We start from the raw sequence: 22,256 nt of genomic DNA, 5'->3' as shown, positions 1-22,256 counted from the left end.
AAGAGCATGTGACTCTTGACCATAGGGTTGTGAGTTTGAGTTCCACGTTGGGTGTAGAGATTACAAAAAAAAATAATAAACTAAAAAAATAAATAAATAATATAATGTCTGTAAAAGGTACAATATAAGAATTATTTAACAGTGCCACTTATATAACTTTTTATTTTCTTGATTTTTTAAGTAACTTTAAAGTAATTAATTTTAAAATATTTTAATTTAAAATGCATATTCGGATTCAGTTAAATATTTCATGCAAGCTAAATTTTTCTTTATCAACAAAAACCTATGCTTGCCATTTGCACTCAGTTTTACTCTTTTAAATTGTAAATACCAATAAAAACACCAAATTGTTTTTAGATGATAGAATTGAAGAAACGCAAGTTTTTTTCTATATCTTGACAATCACTTCACTATTATTTATTTCTAATCTACTGTTTAAACTCAGGAATATGTCAAACCCTGGGGACCCACATACCTTCTATACCCACAGCAAGCTGGGACAACTCTGAACCAAAGGAACATTTGCCTGAGATGAACACATATATAGATGACTCCACATGTTTTGCAGTAAACTACATAACCAGAAATTATTTAAAAAATTTTTTTTAATGTTTCTTTATTATTGAAAGACAGAGACAGAGCATGAGCATGGGAGGGGCAGAGAGAGGAGGAGACACAGAATCTGAAGCAGGCTTCAGGCTCCAAGCTGTCAGCACAGAGCCCGATGCGGGGCTTGAACTCATAAACTCCGAGATCATGACCTGCCTGAGCCGAAGTCAGATGCTTAACGGACTGAGCCACCCAGGTGCCCCAGAATTCTTTAAATTAAGTTTCGTGTAGAATACTGCTTATTAAAGGATAAGTAATAGCAATATACTAATTTAATTATTATTTAAATTCAACAGTAATCTCAACAATTGTTAGAACTCAGATCATAAGTTTTTTTTCAGAGAGTATTTTGTCACCGACATTTAGAATTGCTGGCAAATGGTGACAATAAAAATACCAGCTTTTGGTCAGTTTTATAATTGTTCTTGAATCTGTACAGATGAGTCACCCCTTACTGTGTGCCTTGAATGACCACTCTGTATTGTAAGCGCAGTTTTTGCGCAATGTTCTTGACGAGAATGACGACAGGTTGGCTCTGGTTTAAGAGCACAGGATCCAGTCGAGTACATGCCAGGAGTCTGTTGTCAGGACAGCCCCTTTTTCCTCTCCTGCAGTCTCTCTTCTTTGTACCCATGTTCTGAGATCATGATAGAGCTTTATTTCCCTGTCATCCATTTCTGAGCTTTCACTTTAGCCACTTTTTCTATCAAAAAATTTCTTCCATAAAGGGTTTTGATCCTTCAGCATGTTCACAATGTAAAGACAAAGATAAAGAAGACAACCAGGACTTAAGACTTCAGTATTCAGGGCTTCGGGGTGGCTCAGTCGGCTAAGCATTTGACTTCGGCTCAGGTCATCATCTTGCAGTTCGTGGGTTCGAGTCCCACACTGGGCTCTGTGTTGACAGATCGGAGCCTGGAGCCTGCTTCAGATTCTGTGTCTCCCTCTCTCTCTACCCCTCCCCACTTGTGCTCTGTCTCTCTCTGTTTCTCAAAAATAAATAAATGTAGGAAAAAAAAGACTTCAGCATATAAACCATGACTTTTTAAAAATCCCATGCATGCACACATGTGTAGAAACTACACTTCAATGTTGCAGAGCACTGCTCATGTTTAAAAATTAATTAGATTTAATCAGGTCAACTCAACCATGTCCATCAAGTAATGGACTAGGTGAGGCATAGCAAAATAATACTTTCTAATGATTAAAGTACCTGCGAATACATGAGGAATCCAAGAAACAGAGAGGATAAAAGATTCCCCTATAGTCACACAGCAATCAGTTGTAGACTCAGTTTCCTCATCCCCTGCTAGATCCTTTTCAACTTAAAAGCCATGTTCCCTACACACATTACCTACAATCCAGAGTGGGAAATACCATTGCAATACATGAAGCTATTCAGACACGTAACAGTGTGTGGTCAAAGGCTACAGTGAGATCCCTGTAAATCTAGGGAGGTAAAACCTGGCTGGAGATATCTCAAGAAAGGGCCAGTAAAGAAGATGAGGCTTGAGTTGGCCTTAGAAGCTCTTCAAGTTGAAAGAACATGGAAGAAGAATGGGTTGCTCCAATGGGTTGTCAGCAAAGACAGAGGAACTCCAGCATATGAGTGAACCATGGCCAGCAAGCAAGTCACCTCACCCCTTTGAGCCCATTTTATTCCACCTTAAATGAGGAAGGGGTGCAGTTATAATGGTATGGAAAAGTGTTATTCACCAGAATTCCTCATGAGATGAGCCTGTATTTATTAGAAAGAAATTCTTTGATAAGCAAGAACAGACTCACATACCAAAGACATTCCATTAACTGCTATGTGTAAAATAAAAAGAATTTATGTATTTTTCCTTTTTCTTGAGAGAGAGAGAGACAGAGACAGAGACAGAGAGAGAGAAGGAACAGGGGAGGGACAGAGAGGCAGGGAGACACAGAATCTGAAGCAGGTTCCAGGCTCTGAGCTGTCAGCACAGAGCCCGATGCAGGTTCAAACCCACGAACTGTGAGATCATGAACTGAGCCGAAGTTGGATGCTTAACTGATTGTGCCACCCAGGCACCTCTGTATTTTTTTTTTCCTGAAATGAAAAGGGTAGGAAAGTGAGAAGAAGAAAAAAGAGGGAGAAGGTCAACACGATAGAATGTGGTTATGGCACATAATGTGACCGACCCCTTTCTAATGACCTCTCAAAAGCTCATCAAAGCATACCAAAAAATTATGAAGCGCTAAGTGTGATGGGATTTCTTATAGAAACTGGCAGGTGATAGAGTTCTGCCCAAGGGGTCATGGGTAGAAAAAGATGTAGCATCAAGGATGTGGGAGTCAATTGGCTTCTATGCTAGACTCTGTGAGTCGTCCGTATTCACCATCTAGGGCTGCCATAACAAATTACCACAAACTGAGTAGCTAAAACCAACAGAAATTTATTCTTTCACAGTTTTGGGAGCTAGACGTACAAAATCAACGTACTAGCAGGGCCATGCTGCTTCTGGTAAGAAGAATCTTTCTTGCCTCTTCCTGCTTCTGGTAATGACAATTAATTCTTGGCTTTCCCTGGCTTATAAATGCCTGATTCTAATCCCTGCCTCTGAAATCACATGGCCTGCTTTCCTGTGTGTCTCTAGAGGTCTCCAACTCTCTTTGCCCTTATAAGAACACCAGTCATTGAATTTAGGGCCCATTCTAATCCAGTATGACCTCATCTTAACTGCATCTTAACTGCAGCATTTCAGCTGAAAGACCCTATTTCCAAATAAGATCACATTTCCAGATACCACGGTTAGAATTTCAAAGTATCGTTTTGAAGGACACAGTCAACCCACAATAGACCCAGATATATCCCTGAATACTTTGTATGTGCTTTACTACGAGAAGCTCAAAATAGCTGTATAATTGGCTCATTAACTGAGCCTTCGGCTTCTCTTTGCTGGCCCAGAACAGTGGATCTGTGGAGAGCTGAAGGACAGATTTGATGGATCCTTACAATTTACCTATTCTGACAGTATTTAGAGAAGCATTAATTTCAGGTGATAGTTTTCAAGGAAGATTCATCTGTATGTGGGCACATAATGAATAGGCAAATAGTGCTTAGTCTTGCCTTAGAACTTTCCAGATATCTCTCTGGGCACATAGCATACAGGAAGGCTTTTCCGCTCCGTTTCACTTCTTGCCTTTCTTTCTCCCATACCCACGTGGTTAAGGTCAGCTCATCCCAAGTATAGTTGGTACATTAGTATTAATGCTATAAAATCATCCACCTCATTATTATACAATTATGAATGGATGGCAAAGTTGATCATAGTTTTATTTATCAGCTGTAATTATTACAGATCCTAAACAAAGCCTTTCATAAACTCCAAATTTAATATATTGTCTGGTGGCTTTAGGTCATATGCCTTTCTCCTTGACCTTAAAATTCTTCCAATGTCCCTCTTCTGGCCTTGGGAGAGTCTGATGAATTTTAAATGGTCTTAGATGGCTTGTCTACTTTCCCACATTGCCTTCCACCACTATTACTAATACTCTTTACATATCCACCACTCTTGTCCACTTCTATTTAAACCAGCCTAGATGCCCTTATTTGGCATTCCTTTGTACTCCTGTAATTTGGTGTTTCAGCCTGTGCCATTAACCTAATCACACACTCGCATTAACTGGCTTGTCAACCTCTTGAGGGCCCTTGTTCTTCTCTGCATATTTTATAACATTTAGCACAGTGTCTAACATGTGGTAACTGCTCAAAAAGTCTGCGTATCATTAAACTGAAATTGGGAGGATTATTTTCCATCTTTTTAGGCCTGTGCTCTCCTGAATCTCAACATTCTAAAGGCAGTGAAGTTCACAAAAAAGACATACATTTTATGTCTGGCTTATTTAGATGCATAAGTATAGCATCCTATTCATCTCAAAAGAAGAAAGTATGGGGGTGCGTGGGTGGCTCAATCGGTTAAGCATCCGACCCTTGATTTTGGCTCTGGTCATGATCTCATGGTTTGGTTCATGAGTTCGAGAACACTGCCAGAAGATGCTGTCTATGAACCTGAATTGACCAGAATCTTGATCTTGGACTCTCCAGCCTCCAGAACTGTAAGCATTAAATTTCTACTGAAACAGTAGAAAGCTAACCTGTGGTAATTTGTTAGAGCCAAATGGACTAAGATACAAGGAGAGCAATAAGGCTTCCAAACAAGCCCCTTTAAATGCCATGTCACTAATCAAAAGTTAGGAGTAATGGAATCCTTGGCAATGGGATCAGTTGCTTGCAAATTTGTGGTTTTGTTTCCATTTTCCAAAATGCAAATATCTCTCTGATTTTTCAGGGTTAATTGAACAATTTGGAAGAGAATATGCCCACCTTTTCAAAGACGTCCAATGTTTTCCCCCAAATATTTCCATTCTTTATTCTTCCCTGATTTACACATCATTTTCTCCTGAACAGAGAGCATGCTGTGTGCCAGCTGGACCTGGACTGCAGTAGGTTTGTTTCCAAAGAAGGTTCATGTCCAGAGCATTGATAAAAGACCAAAGAAATTTGACCAGAATTAGGTTTTTAAGGAATATTTGGAGTAAAACAGTCCAAATCTGGATTTTCATCATTATATACTGGGAGGTGGAAAAATTGTTTTAAGGGTCAACTGCAACTATCCCATATCTACAAATTTGTTGCCACCTAGAATTTCTATACCTCACATCTTTACCTACTACAATTACAAGAGAGAGAGAGAGAGAGAGAGAGAGAGAGAGAAAGAAAGAGAGAAAGAAAAAGAAAGAGTTAATTTGCAATAATTTGTTTTAAATAAGACTGAGTAGTTCTAGTCAATCTTCACAGCATGTTATTATAAACATCACTAATGCTTTGTGATTAATAATGTAAGAATTTACCCTCAGTCAACAACACAAAATACTCCAGGCATTGTCAGTGAGTCACTTTTAAGTTATCTGCTACCCAGCTCCTATTAAAAATCCTGCTGTTAAAAGTTACATAAACAGGCAAACAAAAAATCATCTCAAGGTTACACAGCAGCTTACCTCCTCTTACTTTATCCTTCAACCTCTGTGAATTATATTTAAGTCGCTCATAGACTTGCTTTCCCTGAGCTGCAGTTTTACAAGAAGGGAAATCCATCCGTGCATCTGTTATGAAAATCATGCTGAGGTGAAGAACATTGTCTGTTGTCATGTGTCGCTTCTCTGCCTATACAGTAGTCCCTCCTTATCCATGGTTTTGCTTTCTGAGGTTTTAGTCTCTCGCGGTTAACCGCAGTCTGGAAGCAGATGGTCTTCCTGACATAACAGAAAGTCACAACAGCCTCACACGATGTCACAGTGCCTACCTAGATCATTTACCTCACTTCATCTCATCATGCAGGCATTTTATCATCTCACATCATCACAGGAAGAAGGTTGAGTACAGCACCATATAATATTTTAAGAGAGACCACATTCAAATAACTTTTATTATATCATATTGTTATAATTGTTCTGTTTTATTATTAGTTATTGCTATTGATCTCTTACTCTGCCTAACTTAAAAATTAAAAGTATGAATGCAAAGGGAAAAAAAACATAGAACAATATGTACTTTCTACAGTTTCAGGCATCCACTGGGAGGGTCTTGGACTGTATCCCCTGAGGCTCCTAAGTGGGGGCCACAGTATTCTCCCATTAGTGATTTGCTTCAGAATTCAAGGGAAAGAAAAGCTTTGTTTCAGGTGAGGAAGTGGACTGGCCACTGTACTGAGAAATCGAACTCCAGTGTTGATCTTTGTTGGCGGACAGCTTTTAAGCCTCTCCCATCTCCCTCTGTCCCTTGTGCCCATATTTGAACAAGCTGATAACAAAGCCCCTTCTTTGGTGCCTGTGGGAGATGCAGACCACCACAAGCACTCAGGAACCTTCACCGAGGCTCAACCCCTAACAATAAAAACTCAAGCCAGGCCCCTGCCCTCACTCACCAGCCATTTCAGTCTGCTTGAGAGGAGGCCCCTGCTCTCCACTACACCTCAGTGATGTAAGTAACAAATCATTTCAGACTCTCATGGATTGTATGTGGTGTCATCAGTCCAACATCCCAAACAGATTTCGGGGGGGGAGGGGGGCGGGGGGGAGGGTCCCTCCTGCTTTGGCAGCATGACCATAACAACTACCCTCTTTCTGAAGTGAGAACTAGATAATATACATCTCCCTTTTGATCTTGACCAATATAAATACCAAGTAATTATGGCAGACTAGTGTGCTGTACATCTGTGGACCCCTCCAAGGCAGGCAGATGGGCATCTCATGGTTTGGACTTGACCTCCGAGACCCAGGTAGGAGCCCCATCTTTGTGCCTTCCTGGAACCCAATACAAGGGAGTATTTACCAGCCTGACTCTCCACTGGGCTGGAGACTCTGCAGGGCAGTTCTTTGCCCATGGTGTTCATCACAGTATTCCCAGCAGGTAGCACAGGGTAGGCACTGAGCAAATACTTGATCAATCAACGACTGAAAGAATGAAGTTTAGGTAGAGAAGCAATTTGCAAGAAAGCAGGGCAAACATTAGTAAGTGTCACAGGAAAAATAAAAAGGCTTCTTCTGTGGCTTCAAAAATGAGAACTACCCAGCAGAAATCCTAACCTACAGCATTCTGCTACTGAGCTGCAAGTGTGGCATCTAATTGCTCATGCCCTACGCCAGGACAGCCACCTGCATTGAAATACTAGCACAAATCACAATTTACTTCCCAAAAGTTAAACTTCATTAAATATTAGTTTAATTTAATGTTTTCCAGATTAATTTAAGATTAATTTATAGCCACACATTTGCACAGCCCAAGCAGTATCTCTTTCTGTCATTTCTATCATCTTACAGACAGTAGGAAAAGGGAAAATGTATGGTTAAGAAGCGCCGTGATAGAGTAAGTAGGGGGAGATTTAATTAAACTATTACATATCTTTTCCTCGAATGTGGGGAAAAAAACATAAATTTGCCAGTGAGTACAGTAGTATGCATATCAGGAAGCCTGATAAACAAAAACTTTGCAGATAGGAAAAGTGGTTCTTACAAAATGACTTGGGCTCAAAATCTGACATTGTATTTAACCCTACGTTCTCTTCCTAAGTCTAAAATTGTATATTAGTGCCAATTTATTCTTTGTTGGTAGAATTTGTTCGCAAAGAAAATAAAAAAAATTTGGTTCATTAATATTCAATAGCTCTTTTTGTGCATGACTATCTTTTCCAGAATCATAGGATCTTAGTGCTCAAAAAAGCCCTGGGGAATATCTAGTCCTGTGGAGTTCATATCATTTTAACAGGTGTCCTTCACTTAAATGGCATCTTATATATGGAAATCATGGCTTAAAGAAGCTCAAAGCACAACTGCTTTGGTGAAATTGGGAGTGAGAAATCTGAACCTTCCCCAAGCCCCTTCATTCTTAGGAGCTGCCCCCGCCAAGTACTTCATCATCAATTCCAGAGCTCTGCAAACACAGTCTGAAATTCACTAATTTAATGCAATTTCCCCATTTTACAAATGAAAAAAAAAAAAAAAACTGAAACGGGCAGGGCCAAGACACTAGTCAAATTACACTGATAAGCTGTAGCAAAACCAAGTTAGACCCCCTCCTTCCCCTCCTCACTGCTCTTCCGGCTGCCTTCATGGCACTCAGAGCTCTTTGTCCTGGAGGATGTGGCAGCCAAACTCACCATGCAGGTCTGGGAGAGAGTCTAATGGTGGGTGGGGGAATGTCACAAAACAGGACTCTGTGAGCAGAATGGCTGAGCCCCTGTGTAATGAGACTGTGTGCCTATGACTCTTAATCACTAATATCTGCAGATGGTTTTAAGAAAAATCAAATCTTACAGAACTCTAAAAGTAAGTAAAAGTGCCCCTTCCTCCCACCCCACAGGTTCCACATCTCAGAGATAATCACTTTCCTCTTCACTGAACAGATGCAGAATTCTATTTCTAAACTGATCAATATTAGATCGAAAGATGAGGAATTTCATACTGACTGATACTACATTCCATGTATGCTCCCTTTATAGACTTAGTTTTGCATTTTCAACATATTTTTTTAGTGGTATTCTTTTTTCTTTTTTTTTTTTTAATTTTATTTTAGAGAGGGTGAGAGAGCGTGCACATGAACGGGGGAGGAGCAGGGAGAAAGAGAGAGAGAGAGAGAGAGAGAGAGAGAGAGAGAGAAAGCGAGAGAATCCCAAGCAGGCTTCACGCTCTGCTTGGAGCCCAACACAGGGCTCCCCCTCATTACCCTGGGATCACAACCAGAGCTGATATCCAGAGTCCGACACTGAACCGACTGAGCCACCCAGGTGCCCCACATTGTCAAGGTTTTTAACATTTATTTCTGTAATGAATGTACATCCTCAGTGTTTCGTTGATTCTCACACATTTTCAGGGAAACTGGAGTTGTTCTGATTTTTGGTTGGTTGGTTTTCTTTTTTTCCCTTCCTCTCTGGAAGCATTCAGAATGTTTTCTGTACCTTCTGTGTTCTCAAATTTTACAGCTTAGAGTCAATGGTAGAATATGTATGTATGTATGTATGTATGTATGTATGTATGTATGAATGTATTTTCATTTATCCTGCTCAGAATTCAATGTCACTTTTAATCAGCAAACTTATGTTTTTCTTGAGTTCAGTTGAAATGGTCTGCAATTATCTTAGGTATTAAGTCTCAATTTGGTGACATGGGCTTAGCACAAGTGATTCCATTTTGGATTTATTCTCTCTCTCTTTTTTTAAACAGTAATATAAAATATATTTAGTCTCCAGCCCCGTTCCCAGCACAAAGCTCCTAAAATCATTGGAATTTCGTAAGTGATTAAGAGTGATAAAAGTGTCATTTATCACTCATAACAAGCTGCTTTCAAACACACCTAAGATTATGTTAATGAGATGACTTTTGGAAAACCCCTCTGGATGGGGTCTGGTTGCCAGAAGAACAACAAGATCAGATGGTTGGAACTTGCAACCCCACATCCCCTCAAACCCCCTTACAACACCTCTGGGGAGGGGAGAAGAGATAGAGGTTGAATCAATCACCAATGGCCAATGAGTTCATCAATCATGCCTATGTAATGAAGCCTCCATAAAAACCCAAAAGGACAGAACTCAAAGAGGTAATAGTGAACAAGAATAAATGCACATTCTAGAAGGATGACTAAACTCCACAGGGACAAAAGCTTCTGTCTTCAGAACCTGACAGACCTTGCTCTATGTATCTCAACATCTGGTTGTTAGTGTCCTTGAACATCTTTTGTAATAAACCTGTAATCTAGTAAGTAAATTGTTTTTCTGAAGTTCTGTGCAAATTGATCAAACCCAAGGAGGGGCTCAGGAGGAGGGTGGCAGTCTTATGGGAGTGACCCCTTATCCTGTGGGATCTAATGCCATCTCCAGGTAGACAGTGTCAAAATAAATTGTAAGACACTCATTTAGTGTCACAGAATTGCTTGCTGTGTGAAAAACCCACATAACTGGTGTCACAGATGTTGTGAGAGTTCTGAGGGTGAGTGTAATAGTTGAGAATAGAAAATGGCTGTCTGGTAGCTCAGTTAGTAGAGTGTGTACTCTTAATTTCTGGGTCATGAGGTTAAGCCCTACGTTTGGCATAGAGACTACAAACAAAACAAAACAAAACAAAACAAAATAAAATAAAATAAAATAAAATTAATAAAATTAAATTAAATAAATTAAATTAAATTAAAATTAAGTTAAATTAATTAATTAAAATAAAAATAAAATAAAATAAAATAAAATAAAATAAAATAAAATAAAAGAAGAGAAACACAGGAGTGTTTTCTTTTATACCTCAGTCATGACTTTTCTTTTCTTTTTTTTTTTTTTTTTAAATTTTTTTTTTTTCAACGTTTATTTATTTTTGGGACAGAGAGAGACAGAGCATGAACGGGGGAGGGGCAGAGAGAGAGGGAGACACAGAATCGGAAACAGGCTCCAGGCTCTGAGCCATCAGCCCAGAGCCCGACGCGGGGCTCGAACTCACGGACCGCGAGATCGTGACCTGGCTGAAGTCGGACGCTTAACCGACTGCGCCACCCAGGCGCCCCAGTCATGACTTTTCTAATTATTCATCATGACCCTATTTGACAACAGTAATTTTAATTAAAAGTACAGTGATCCTCTGTTGTCTATTCATATTTACAGTGTCAAGATCTAGGTAGACTATTCAGAAAGACCACACAACTGTGTAGGTTGGTTTTCCCAGCAGGCCCCTTCCCTGAATGGAAAGGCAAGTTGCAGAAGCATAAGTGGGTGACTATGGCCCAGAACGGCTTCCCTGAGATGTCTGCACAGGCACCCAAATGAGGACTTTAAGAGAACCTTAGAGTATTTCACTTTTAGGCAGAGCTGCCTTTTTTTTTCCTAGCGTCGGTGTAGCTGTCCTGAATTTGCCTCAAATCTGCTCTAATTCCATCTCAAGCCCCTTTCCTCACTTCTAGATTATTCTCACATAGATTACATAGTGTATTTATGGTATGTTAGTCTTGTACTAACCATATACTCAGTAAATGTCACAAACTTAGGGTAATCCCATTGGCTCAGCCGTTTGAGAAATGAGTTCTTGCAGAAAGTACCCTGATGATGTCCCCATGCTTCACACTCCATTCCTGGTCTTACTTCTGAGTTTCACTCTTCCCTGGGATGTTCTTGTTGACTACAGCTCTTACCTCCAATAAACAGATTTTTCTTGATATTGTTTCTCAATCTGACCCCATCCATTTTTCATCTTAAAGTATTTCCTCAAATGTTCTGGTCTGCTATCAGTTCCCTTTCCTTGGTTTTCAATACTGTCATGGTTTTGTTTGTTGGTTGGTTTATTTATTTATTTTAAGAAAGAGAGAGAGAGAGAGAGAGAGAGAGAGCATGAGTGAGGCAGGGGCAGAGAGAGAGGGAGGGAGAAAATCCCTAGCAGGCTCTGCATGATCAGTGCAGAGCCGGACACAGGGCTCATGGGACATCATGACCTGAGCCAAAATCAAGAGCCAGAGGCTGAACTGATTGAGCCACCCAGGTGCCCCATGGCTTTATTTTTATTCATTATTTTTCGATGTCTTTTCAGTCAGGATATAGGAAAACAGGGGAAATGATGTCTATCAAACACCTGTGCATCTTGAACTATGTTCTAGTATTTTGAAAACTTCAACTGGAACACTGAAAGCTTCCACAGTTGAATGTAAAAATAACAAATGTGTCCACATACATGAAGCCATGTACCCAGTAACTTGCCAGCTCTAAGGACAGTGAGGCAGACTACCTACAAGCTATCATTAAGTAGGTCAACTCTGCTCACTCAGCCATTCCTCTACTTCCATACAAGTTAGTATTTCACATACATCCCCCTACATAAATAAGAAAACCTAGCAAAAAGAAGAAAAAGACCTAGAGTCTACAGTCCTGACCAAGGCTCACAAAGATCAATAAACAATCACAAGGGAAGTACAGATGCAGGGAAACTCAGTGATCATCTAGATCAATATCTTATGTTGGCCCACAGGCTACATGAAGCTCTAAGACTTGAAGCTATTCTCTCAAGGGTATCCAGTTACTAGTGATACACTTAGAACTTGAATCCTGATCTTTTTATATCTAGATTATGGCTTTCTACACCTCTGATTGTCTTCTCTTTGTTCCTCTTTTTCCTTTATGTTTTATTTTTACTGAACAAAAAAGCAGAACAGATACCCTCACCAATAAATGCCTCTCCTTCTATCCACCCCTCTTGCCACACACCCTTCTCCATTTAACATTCAACAGTGGAATTCACTGTGTGTGTGATGTCTATGATGTGAGTCTTGCTTTGCATATCAGAGGCACCAATATGACCCACTGACTACTGCTGGGGTGAATTCAATGAATATTTAGCATCTAAGACACAGAAAGCGCTGTACTAAATGTTGCAGGAAATACTAGGATAAGTAGAAACTATTAAGAGAATAGAGAGATAAAGAAAAATGGCCCATTCTAGCGTATTCAATTCATTCAGAGGGCAGGTGGAAAAAGAGAAGTAGACATTGCAAGTGTCCAATGGTGTCTGGTGCTTCCCCCACTCCAGGCACTTCTCAGGGACCTTGCAGTTAGGTAGGTCCAGGTGACTCATTCTGGCCAATGGAGAATATAAACAGCATGTATCACTTCAAGAAGAAAAACACACAAATGATATTCCAGATTCCTTTTCCTGCTGTGGCAACTAAGGTAACCATGTTGTCCAACAGTGCATCTACAAGATGGGGGGAGTGTCTCTACACCTGGGGCCCCAAGTGACTATGCAGAGACTCCTGACAACCCATATAGGACATGTAGCATGAACCAGAAATAAATGTTTGTCTTGTTAAGCCATTGTAATTTTTGTTACAGTAAAATTTGTTAGAGCAAAATCTAGTCCGTCTAGTGTCCTAATGAGAGGACCCAGTTAAAGAAACCGAGAAGGAGCAGTGAGCAAAATGAGAAGACAGCAAGGAAGAGAAAATCATGTGATCATGAAAATTAAAGAAGCAATGGGGAATTTGTCACTAATAACACAACAAAAATTCAATAAAACTTTTATCCTCATTGATAATCATTCTATCAACCCTTTGTTCTTTAATACAGCTTTACTCTGCTTCAATAATTTCCTTGGATCGAAAAAGCACATGCAAAAATACCTCACTGCAAAAGTATAAACCTGAAATGTGAAAAACAAATGTATATTACAATCAGACCAAAATATTTACATGATGTAAAACATTAAATAAATAAACCATTAGAATAATCCTATTGAACTAAGCAAATGGAATCCAATAGAACAGCTGTTAATATTATCTTCCTCCATAAAGAGAAACCTTGATGACTCATTTAGAGCTTCATAAATTGTATCTTTTCCCTGCTTGGTATAAATAGGGTTTTTCCATTTAGTATGTTGTTTGGTATATATTGCTAGACTTGATATGCATAACAACATAAGATCCTATCCGTCCATTGTGTCTCCTACACCTGGAAACTCCCTATCCATCCAAGTACCATGCACCTCAACTAGGCAAATTCACTCAAATAAGCTGAAAAAAATGCACACAGATTAATGGTAATCTACTTCCTCCTATTTATTTCCTCATAAACTCAATTCCAGCATAGCATACTTTTAAAATATATATATATTATGCATTACAGAAGAATCCTAAGTCATTCTTAAAAAATAAAGCGCCACCAAAACAATTTAAAACTTTTGTGTATTCCCCTGAAATTGCATCCTTCTCCTTTTGTGTGCCTAACCCCCTTGTCCTGATGACAATTCAGAACACCTCTGGCCTTGTTCTCCAGCACTGTAAACATTTCACTGGACCCCTCGAGTGAACAGTCCTGGTTCAGACTTCCCAAGGAGCTTAACTGAGAGAACCCTTGTCCTAGTCGCAGATCTAGGCACCCTGTGAAGAAAGGCAGGATTTGTCCACTGTCCTTCCCTTTACAACATAGGAGATATTGTAAAGGATAGAGAGCAGTAATATTTCTGAGCATCTTAGTCTGAAATTGGGCAAAAGAAAGGAGAAAAGAAAGACCCTTATGGCACATCCACCACACCGTCCTTACTAAAAGCACTAATAATTCTCAATTATCAATGCATATATTATTTAGTTTAGAGCATGCAGACGGGCACCATGAGCACCTGACAAACTCAGCTCCCGACACAAAACCATGAGCAATATTTACTACTTAGTTTTCAGGAGAAATTAATCTTCACCAATGATCAGAGAAGCTGAAGGCAATACTAATAAGTGGAAGGTGAGATGTTACAGTTCTCAAGTTGAGGCTTCCACATACAGATCTTTAAAACCAAGTTCAAGCCCTTCATTTTAACCATGTACAGGCAAAGCAAGAACAGGATTCTCTGAGAAGGCTTGAACCAGATTAATGCGAACAGAATTGTACCACTCCCAACCTCCCATGTTTTCTTGGTAATGTGTGTAATAATCTAGTTAAAATCAATGAAATCAGAATCTCTTATATTTTGATACCTGATACAACCATATTGGGGAAAAATTGGTATCACCCAGTAAATCTGAACTTGCACATACAACCCAGTAATTCTACACATAGGTATGTACCCTAGTGTATAGCCTAAATACATACACATAACTTTTTCACAACTATGAGCTATGTTACAGAAATGTTCGTGGAAGTATTGTTTGTGAGAGGAAAACCTGAAACTACTGAAGTCCACAAACAGGAAACTGGATCATTTTGGAATATTCATACCTGGATTACAATATACATAAATGAATAAGCCACAGGTATACATAGCAACATGGATGAATCTTATAAACTTACCCAAAAAGGGGCAGGTTACAAAGCAATACATAGAGCATAGTTCCATTTTGCCTAACCTTGGCAAAATCAAACAATGCACTACGTTTATATACAATCGTACAGAATAAAACTCGAAAGAGAATGATTCACACAGGATTCAGTATAATGGCTACTTTGGGAATGAGGAAAGAGAAGTATGCGATTTGGGAGGGGCAAATGATAGGCTTCAAAGAACCTAGTAATTTTCTATTAAGTTGGGTAGTGGGTAAACGGGTTATTAGTCCTTGAAGCACATATGTTACACATACTCCTTTGTACATAAATAATTTCATATAAAAATTATTAAACTTAGTGTACATAAGAATTCGTGTTTAAAACGTATTTTCACAGACCCAACACTCAGGGAATCTGTTTCAGTATGTTTAGGGAGCAAGGGGATACCTCAGGTTCAGCTTTTTAAAATAAACATCCAAGGTACAACTGGAAATGGTCCATGAGGTGTATGTACCACCCCGTGAAAAATACGAGATTAGTTTTCCAGAGTTACCAAGTTTTTTTTTTAAGCTTATTTATTTTGAGAGAGGGAGAGCGTGCGTGAGCAGGGAGAGGCAGAAAAAGAGTCAGAGAGAGAATCCCAAGCAGGCTCCATCAGTGCAGAGCATGATGCAGGGCTTAATCTCACAAACTATGAGATCATGACCTGAGCCGAAATCTAGAGGTGGATGCTTAGCTGACTAAGCCACCCAGGCACCCCCTAAATTATTAAGTTTTTTTTTAACGTTTATTTCTGAGAAACAGAGACAGAGCATGACCAGGGGAGGGGCAGAGAGAGAGAGGCAGACACAGAATCCAAAGCAGGCTCCAGTCTCCTAGCTATCAGCATGGAGACCGACATGGGGCTCGAACTCACGAACTGCGAGATCATGACCTGAGCTGAAGTCAGACACTTAACCAACTGAGCCACCCAGGGACCTCCTAAGTTATCAAGTTTTATAACAAAGTTTACAGACTTTCTTTTTTAAGTGAAATCTTATTTGAAAAAAACAAACACAAACAAACAAGCCAAAAAAAAACCCAAAAAACAAAAACCAAAAACCCAGTTTGTAAAAAGGATCAAAACAGAGGCGTTCTGGTTAGAGTTGGGGAGGAGGCCCCAAGTCTTGTTCATTGGGCATTCCTTTCTCCCACTACAACTGCAGCCTTGAAGGCAGCTCTAGAAGTCCACAATTTCATGACCAATGGCAAAGAAACTCCCAATATCAATCCCATTCAATATATTTCAAAATAAAAAGAAGGAATTATGCAAGTTTGGCTGTGAGACAAAGGCAAGGTGAAAAACAAACCTTGGGAATATTTTAACTAGAATTTATAAAATGTGTATGCTCGTTTGGTTTGATTACACACACACAATTCACACAATCTGCATATGTGAAGGCACAATGTCTGGCACATAGTAGGTATGTGTACAGTTTAAATGGATCAATACCTTGATTCATTCCTGAACTTTGGATGAAATAGGAGTGAAAGTCAGAGACTTGTTATTCTGTGATTCTGACTTTTGGATGTAATTTACAACATAGTACTAGCCACAACTTCTTCCACTGGAATGCTTCCAGGCAACAAAAGTAATGGATTTGTTAAGTTACCCACAGCAAACCACAGCACCCTGAACACCTGCTGAAAGAAAGAGTTTCGTAGCTACAAATGTAGTTTGAACATGCTGTCTAGAGCAGATCTACTCTGCACGAAACATGTAGCCAAAGTGAGAAAGGAATGGAATGGAATATTCAAATAGGAAAAAATAGGTGGGTGGCTACATATTGGTGTAAATGGAACATCATGTAGGGAAATGTGTTCTTTCTTTCTGAATTTACATTTTATACACAAATTGTATAATTAATACTTGGCCATAAGCAAAACTTCATGCAATGGCTTTGAGAACAATTTGTGAAATAGCGGCCACATACAGAGCCCCTCCCCACCAAATACTGGTTAAGACTTATACACCATCTATAACGGCAAAAAAGAACACAGAAGTTAGTATTCTAGGTGAAAACCTTTCTTATAAGCCCATTGGTTTCTGTTGATTCTCTTGGCCTTCATTCAAGAGAAGCTGGCATGGGCTGTTGCCTAGCAACAGCATGCAGTGCACTTTTCTACCAGCCCATGAAAACGCTGTCTCTGGACCTCATGTCATTTAGCACCGTGGTTTTGTAAATGATGACAATCTCTTAGGAACTTTTCTTTCCTCCCTTCAAATGAGTACCTGAAGACTATTTTAATATTCATTCCTTCATTATAAACATTGCATTTGGCTTAACGAAGACCAGAAAATTAAGAAGGCACATCGATTGGCAACTCCCGTTTCTCTGACACTGACAGAGAAACCAGTAGGGACACATATCTTATTGAGAATTGCAATATATTTTCTTTGAATGAACTATAGACTGTTTAATACCATCCATACTAACATTTAATTAATGCCTCCTATGTGTTTAGGATATCATATCTCAACAACACAGACACTGTTCCTACTCTCATGGAACTTACTTGCCTATCCTTGAATCTCCCTAAAGGCTAAATGTTCACCCATAAGAACACATTCCAAATTCTTGTGTATTCCAGCTAAAAAGGAGGTCCTACTTTTTTAAAGCCAAGAAATATTTTCAAGCCTAATTCAGATAACTGAAACCCTAGTTGGTAAGGGCCAGCTGAATCCAAGTTAGGAACTCCAGAAAAATCAAGTCAGCAGACAGGAACCCTAGCTGTGTGAGGTACCGTGCCCCACAGAAATGGTAACAGGACTTTTGAGACTCATGTCACATGATCGAGATTCTTAAATCAAAAACAATGGATGAAGGTTTTCAAAGAAAGTATCTCTGAAAGGCCAAAAACTAACTTACCAACAGTTAGGAGAGCATCAGAGGACCCATGTCCATCCTGTATCCCAGCATACAGGTTCAAGGTCACCTAGAAAATATAATGGAACCTTCATTAAAAACATCCTGTAAGCCATTCAGTGAGAAATACTCTAAAATCCTCAACAGAGAGGACTAAGAAAGTATGACAATTCTTTGGGAACCCAAAAGAAATCTGGCTATGTAACTCTCCTTTGAAGACTCATATCACTTAGGAAGAAAATTCCTCCAATTTGAGGAAAAACAGAACAAAGCTACCAGCAAATGTTTGGGAGTAGAAAATAAAAACAATATTAAGGAGTCACAATTATTCAGCAAAGCATGAGTTACTAAGACTTGTAGGAAAGGGACAGAGCCACTCAGGTGGGTAGAAAAGTATTAGGCTAAATACCTAGTGATTGTCACAGAAGTTTATATGACATTATTTTCACTGGAAATACACAAACAGATCTTGAGAAAGTAGTATGGCCTTCAAGTTGATTTAAATATGAACCATCATTATTCAAATTTGTCACAATGTAAACCTAAGTCCAAAGAGCCTACCTGTTCACAAAAGACTGGAAGGCATCCTTAGGTTTAGGGCCCTTTGACTGCGTCAGGCCAGAAATAGATTAAATACTTTTTTAAAGTTTCAGGAAAGGAAGAAAAGGGAAGAGAAGAGAAAGAGAGACAAAGGGAGAAAATTTCAACAGAAGATTGTGTTATGAAGAAAGTTTTGGAACTGTTCTAGCCTGATTTTCACTTTATTTAATGCCAGCTAAATGCTTTCTCTCCAAAAATTTTTAACTAAAAAATAAAAGAGGCAATACAAAGTTCTCTGAAACCTTTTTCCCCTTCAGACACAAAACATAATAATGGGAAAGTAATCCTATCATTATGCTTACATGATAAGCAATTTTTTTTTGAAGTTATTTATTTATTTTGAGAGAGCGCGTGCACAGGAGAGGCAGAGAGAGAGGGAGAGAAAGGCTCCAAGCAGGCTCTACGCTGTCAACACAGACCCCAATGCGGGGCTCGAACTCAAGAACCACGAGATCATGACCTGAGCTGAAATCAAGAGTTGGACACTTAACCAACTGAGCCACTCAGGTGCCCCAAGTAATTTCTTAAAAAGAGAAAAATAGGGGCGCCTGGGTGGCTCAGTCGGTTAAGCGTTCGACTTCAGCTCAGGTCACGATCTCAGGGTCCATGAGTTCGAGCCCCGCATCGGGCTCTGTGCTGACAGCTCAGAGCCTGGAGCCTGCTTCAGATTCTGTGTCTCCCTCTCTCTCTGACCCTCCCTCATTCATGCTCTGTCTCTCTCTGTCTCAAAAATAAATAAACATTAAAAAAAGAGAGAGAGAGAGAGAAATAGAAAGAGATTGAAAGAGAGCCTATGTCAATTAAGTTCCATGTTCTTGGTTGACAGAAATTACTTTAGTGACATCTCTCCATGTACATACACACACTACTTTTAATAGCAAAAACAACATATAATAAAGGCTCTGTATGCTCATTTTTTTAATGGCACTGTCTGCCTATGTAAACCCACATTTACCTGGGTCCTCTAAGCTTAAATTATTGACTACCCCTACAAATATTTCAGAATCCCTCCCTAACACACCTCACAACTCTTGCCTTTTCCAAACTGTAAGACATGCTAGTGATTTCCTCCTTTTTAGGACCCCTGTGCAAATTTATCTCTTCCCTCCACATACTGATAGAATAGTTATGCTGGAGTGCCTGAAACCACAGAGCCTCCTCGGGGTAAGTCAGCCAAATAGCTCTTGTGATGGAAGGTAAGAAGTCTTCCTAGGGGAGGGGACATTTGAGTGGGACTCCTAAAGCCACATTAGCTCTAACACTCTTTGTCAGCTGTGCTAAGTGATAGAGCTGAGCCCACAGGTGTTCTTCATTCATTCAGGAATTTGTGGATTCTCTCACATAATCATAATGGCTATTATATTTTTTAAAAAAACACTTCCCCATTGATGTGACTTGACTAGTGAGGCATTTTCTCCCCAAGAGCCCATTCCCCAAGAGGTTGGGTGAAGAAAAGGCTGTGACTCAGGAGTCACCTCCCAAGAGAATTAGTGAAAGGGGATCCCACCCCTTCTGGCCAAGGTGGGTAGTTGAAAGAGGGAGATGGGGAGAGGAGCCTGGAGAAGGGCCGGGGGATTCCAGGGTACCCAGATTCACTCCCTATGCCACCTCTATTATAAAAGGAGAAAACCAAACACAGCCAGTATTTCCCTGTTTTCCATCTAAGACTCTGAGAAGAGATTGCCCCACAGGGTAAGCACAAAATCAGGAAGGACCCGGTTTGGCACCCATAGTTGCCCTCAGCTCCTGTGTGCCATTTGGAGGCAGCACTGTTAGCAGAAGTCACTGCCTGATGAGCTTTCTAGGACTGGAGAAAGGTGACCAGGCCAGGGACCAAAGCCAAGTCTCAGGCAAACCTCAGGAGCAGAGAAAGAGGGGCGGTAGGGCTGAGTCAGCAGGGAGAAGCCCCAAGCCTGACCAACAAGGAACAGACCTCAAGTTCAGCAGCTAGTGCCAAAGGGTTCCCTTTCCCCGGAGGCCTGCACAAAGGCACATACATGCAGGCACACACACACGTTCATCTTGTTCACATGATAAATTTATTCTATAAGACCTAACCCTAGCCTCTGAAAAGACTCACCAGTCCCTCAGGCCAAGACTATCACTCACTATCTTGTCTCCACTGCATCTTGTCTACTCTGTGGTAGGACTCATCAGGCATGCATATTTGACTTTACCTTCCCCACAAGCCTGTAAACTATACCTTCTTCATCTCTGCATCCCCAGCTGTAATGATAGCACCTGGCTAAGAGTAGGTCCTCAAAGTTTTGTTTGCCAAGTGAATTTATAGAAATGGACATAATAGAACCTTTCTATCAGGAAAAAAAAAAAGGTGCTTTTGTTAAGACCTACTTTATGCCAGGCTCTGTAACATGCACTTTTATATAGACAATTTCATTTGACCCACTCTCCAACATGCAGAATAAGTGTTATCATTGTCCTTGTATGAATGAACACTCTGAGGCTCTGGAAGGATGAAGGGACTCCCCCAAGAATACATAACTAGGAAGTAAAGGGTCAGGGTTAAACTCCATGTCTTCCATCTCCAACAGGAAGACTTCACAACGTTAAAGTTTCTAAATAGCTTTCCACACTGCACTCTAGTAGAGTAGAAACGTCGATAATAACACTAAAAAATAACACACATGAACTATGGCTCACACGGAAACTTTGATATCTCTTCGTATGATTATAATTTAACAGCATCAATTCGCATTAGTCGCTTAAATTTTCTTTCCTGGTGGGTAGCCGATAGGGTGAGGAGGAGACTGGAAGGCATGGTGCCAATATCCCCCACCTTGTCACAGGCAGCCGATATCTTACAATAGTTGTCGGGTCTCCATGAGACTAGGATCAAACAAAGAATGAATGTTGTTGGAATCAACTGTGAGGCCACAGCTGCACAGAATAAGAACTGGAGGGTGACTTCAACAAAACCAAGTGAACTGTTTTAATGATGGATACATTTTTCAATGAGATGAGCTTTTCCCAGGCCCTACTGGGCGTTCCTCTGAGCTATCATGGTGAGTCACAGGTTTGACAAAGCTTTCCTCCACAACTTTGAGGCATTAGGAGGTTGTCAGAAAACTCACACTTGTGGTGGAGATCTGTTTTTGAAGTTGTACAGAATTACCAATTAATGAGTTCTCGTATTATTCTTTTATAGCTGGGTGCATCTGGATGAGACTCAACCACAAAGGGGCCCAGGTTTGTATATCATGAATACTAACTTCCAGAGACATATCTGGTCTCACTGTTGCCTACTCTATTTGCCTTTGTGTTCTGGAGACCTGATAACTCCAATTAATAGGATAATTAACAAAATCTTTAATTCTTTTCAAGTAGCTCTTCTTTTAATTACTGCAGATGCACCAGATCCTCTAAGCAGGGCTATAAAGCATTTGGGTTTGTCTGCCTGTGATAAGCTCCACAAGGCAAATGCCCATGTGCCAAGCCATAGGCAGACATGGAACTGTAGAATGGATTACAAATTCTAAAAAGTATTTTATTGGTAGTAAACTCACGCTCAGAAAAGAAAGACAGTTGGTCAATACATAATACTCAAAGGGTCAGCTTGGCAGCTGGCAGGTAATAGATGCTCTTAAAATACTTCTCAAATAAATAATGCTGTTAATAGGCCCTCTACCATAACATCAGCTGTAGTATTCTTCAACCTGCTTTCAAGTTCCCATCTGATATAGATTATAGAGAATAGATTTAATTTTATTCAGAATAATTTTTAAATTTGCCAAAAAATGCAAAGTATAACAAATATCCATATGCCCACCACTCATATTAATCGATGTTAATAGTGTGTCACATTTAAGACTTTTAATAAAAGAAATAACAACTA

At 39.8% G+C, this 22,256-nt stretch overlaps 2 long non-coding RNA genes across 2 annotated transcripts in view; one reads left to right on the top strand and one right to left on the bottom strand.

Moving 5' to 3' along the window:
* Nucleotides 1–5,978, bottom strand: part of LOC147572078 (uncharacterized) — a 46,933-nt gene extending 40,955 nt beyond the window's left edge. The window contains exon 1 of the long non-coding RNA XR_015246849.1: nt 5,632–5,978. This is a non-coding gene — a long non-coding RNA (uncharacterized LOC147572078). The remainder of the gene's footprint in view (nt 1–5,631) is intronic.
* A 747-nt stretch (nt 5,979–6,725) lies between these two features.
* Nucleotides 6,726–22,256, top strand: part of LOC147572077 (uncharacterized) — a 38,464-nt gene continuing 22,933 nt past the window's right edge. The window contains exons 1-2 of the long non-coding RNA XR_015246821.1: nt 6,726–6,911; nt 21,570–21,610. This is a non-coding gene — a long non-coding RNA (uncharacterized LOC147572077). The remainder of the gene's footprint in view (nt 6,912–21,569; nt 21,611–22,256) is intronic.

The sequence above is a fragment of the Puma concolor genome, chromosome F2, assembly GCF_028749965.1.
Source record: "Puma concolor isolate L17-30 chromosome F2, mPumCon1.1.hap2, whole genome shotgun sequence".
Taxonomy (NCBI): domain Eukaryota; kingdom Metazoa; phylum Chordata; class Mammalia; order Carnivora; family Felidae; genus Puma; species Puma concolor.
This window is presented reverse-complemented; position numbering and strand designations above follow the sequence as displayed.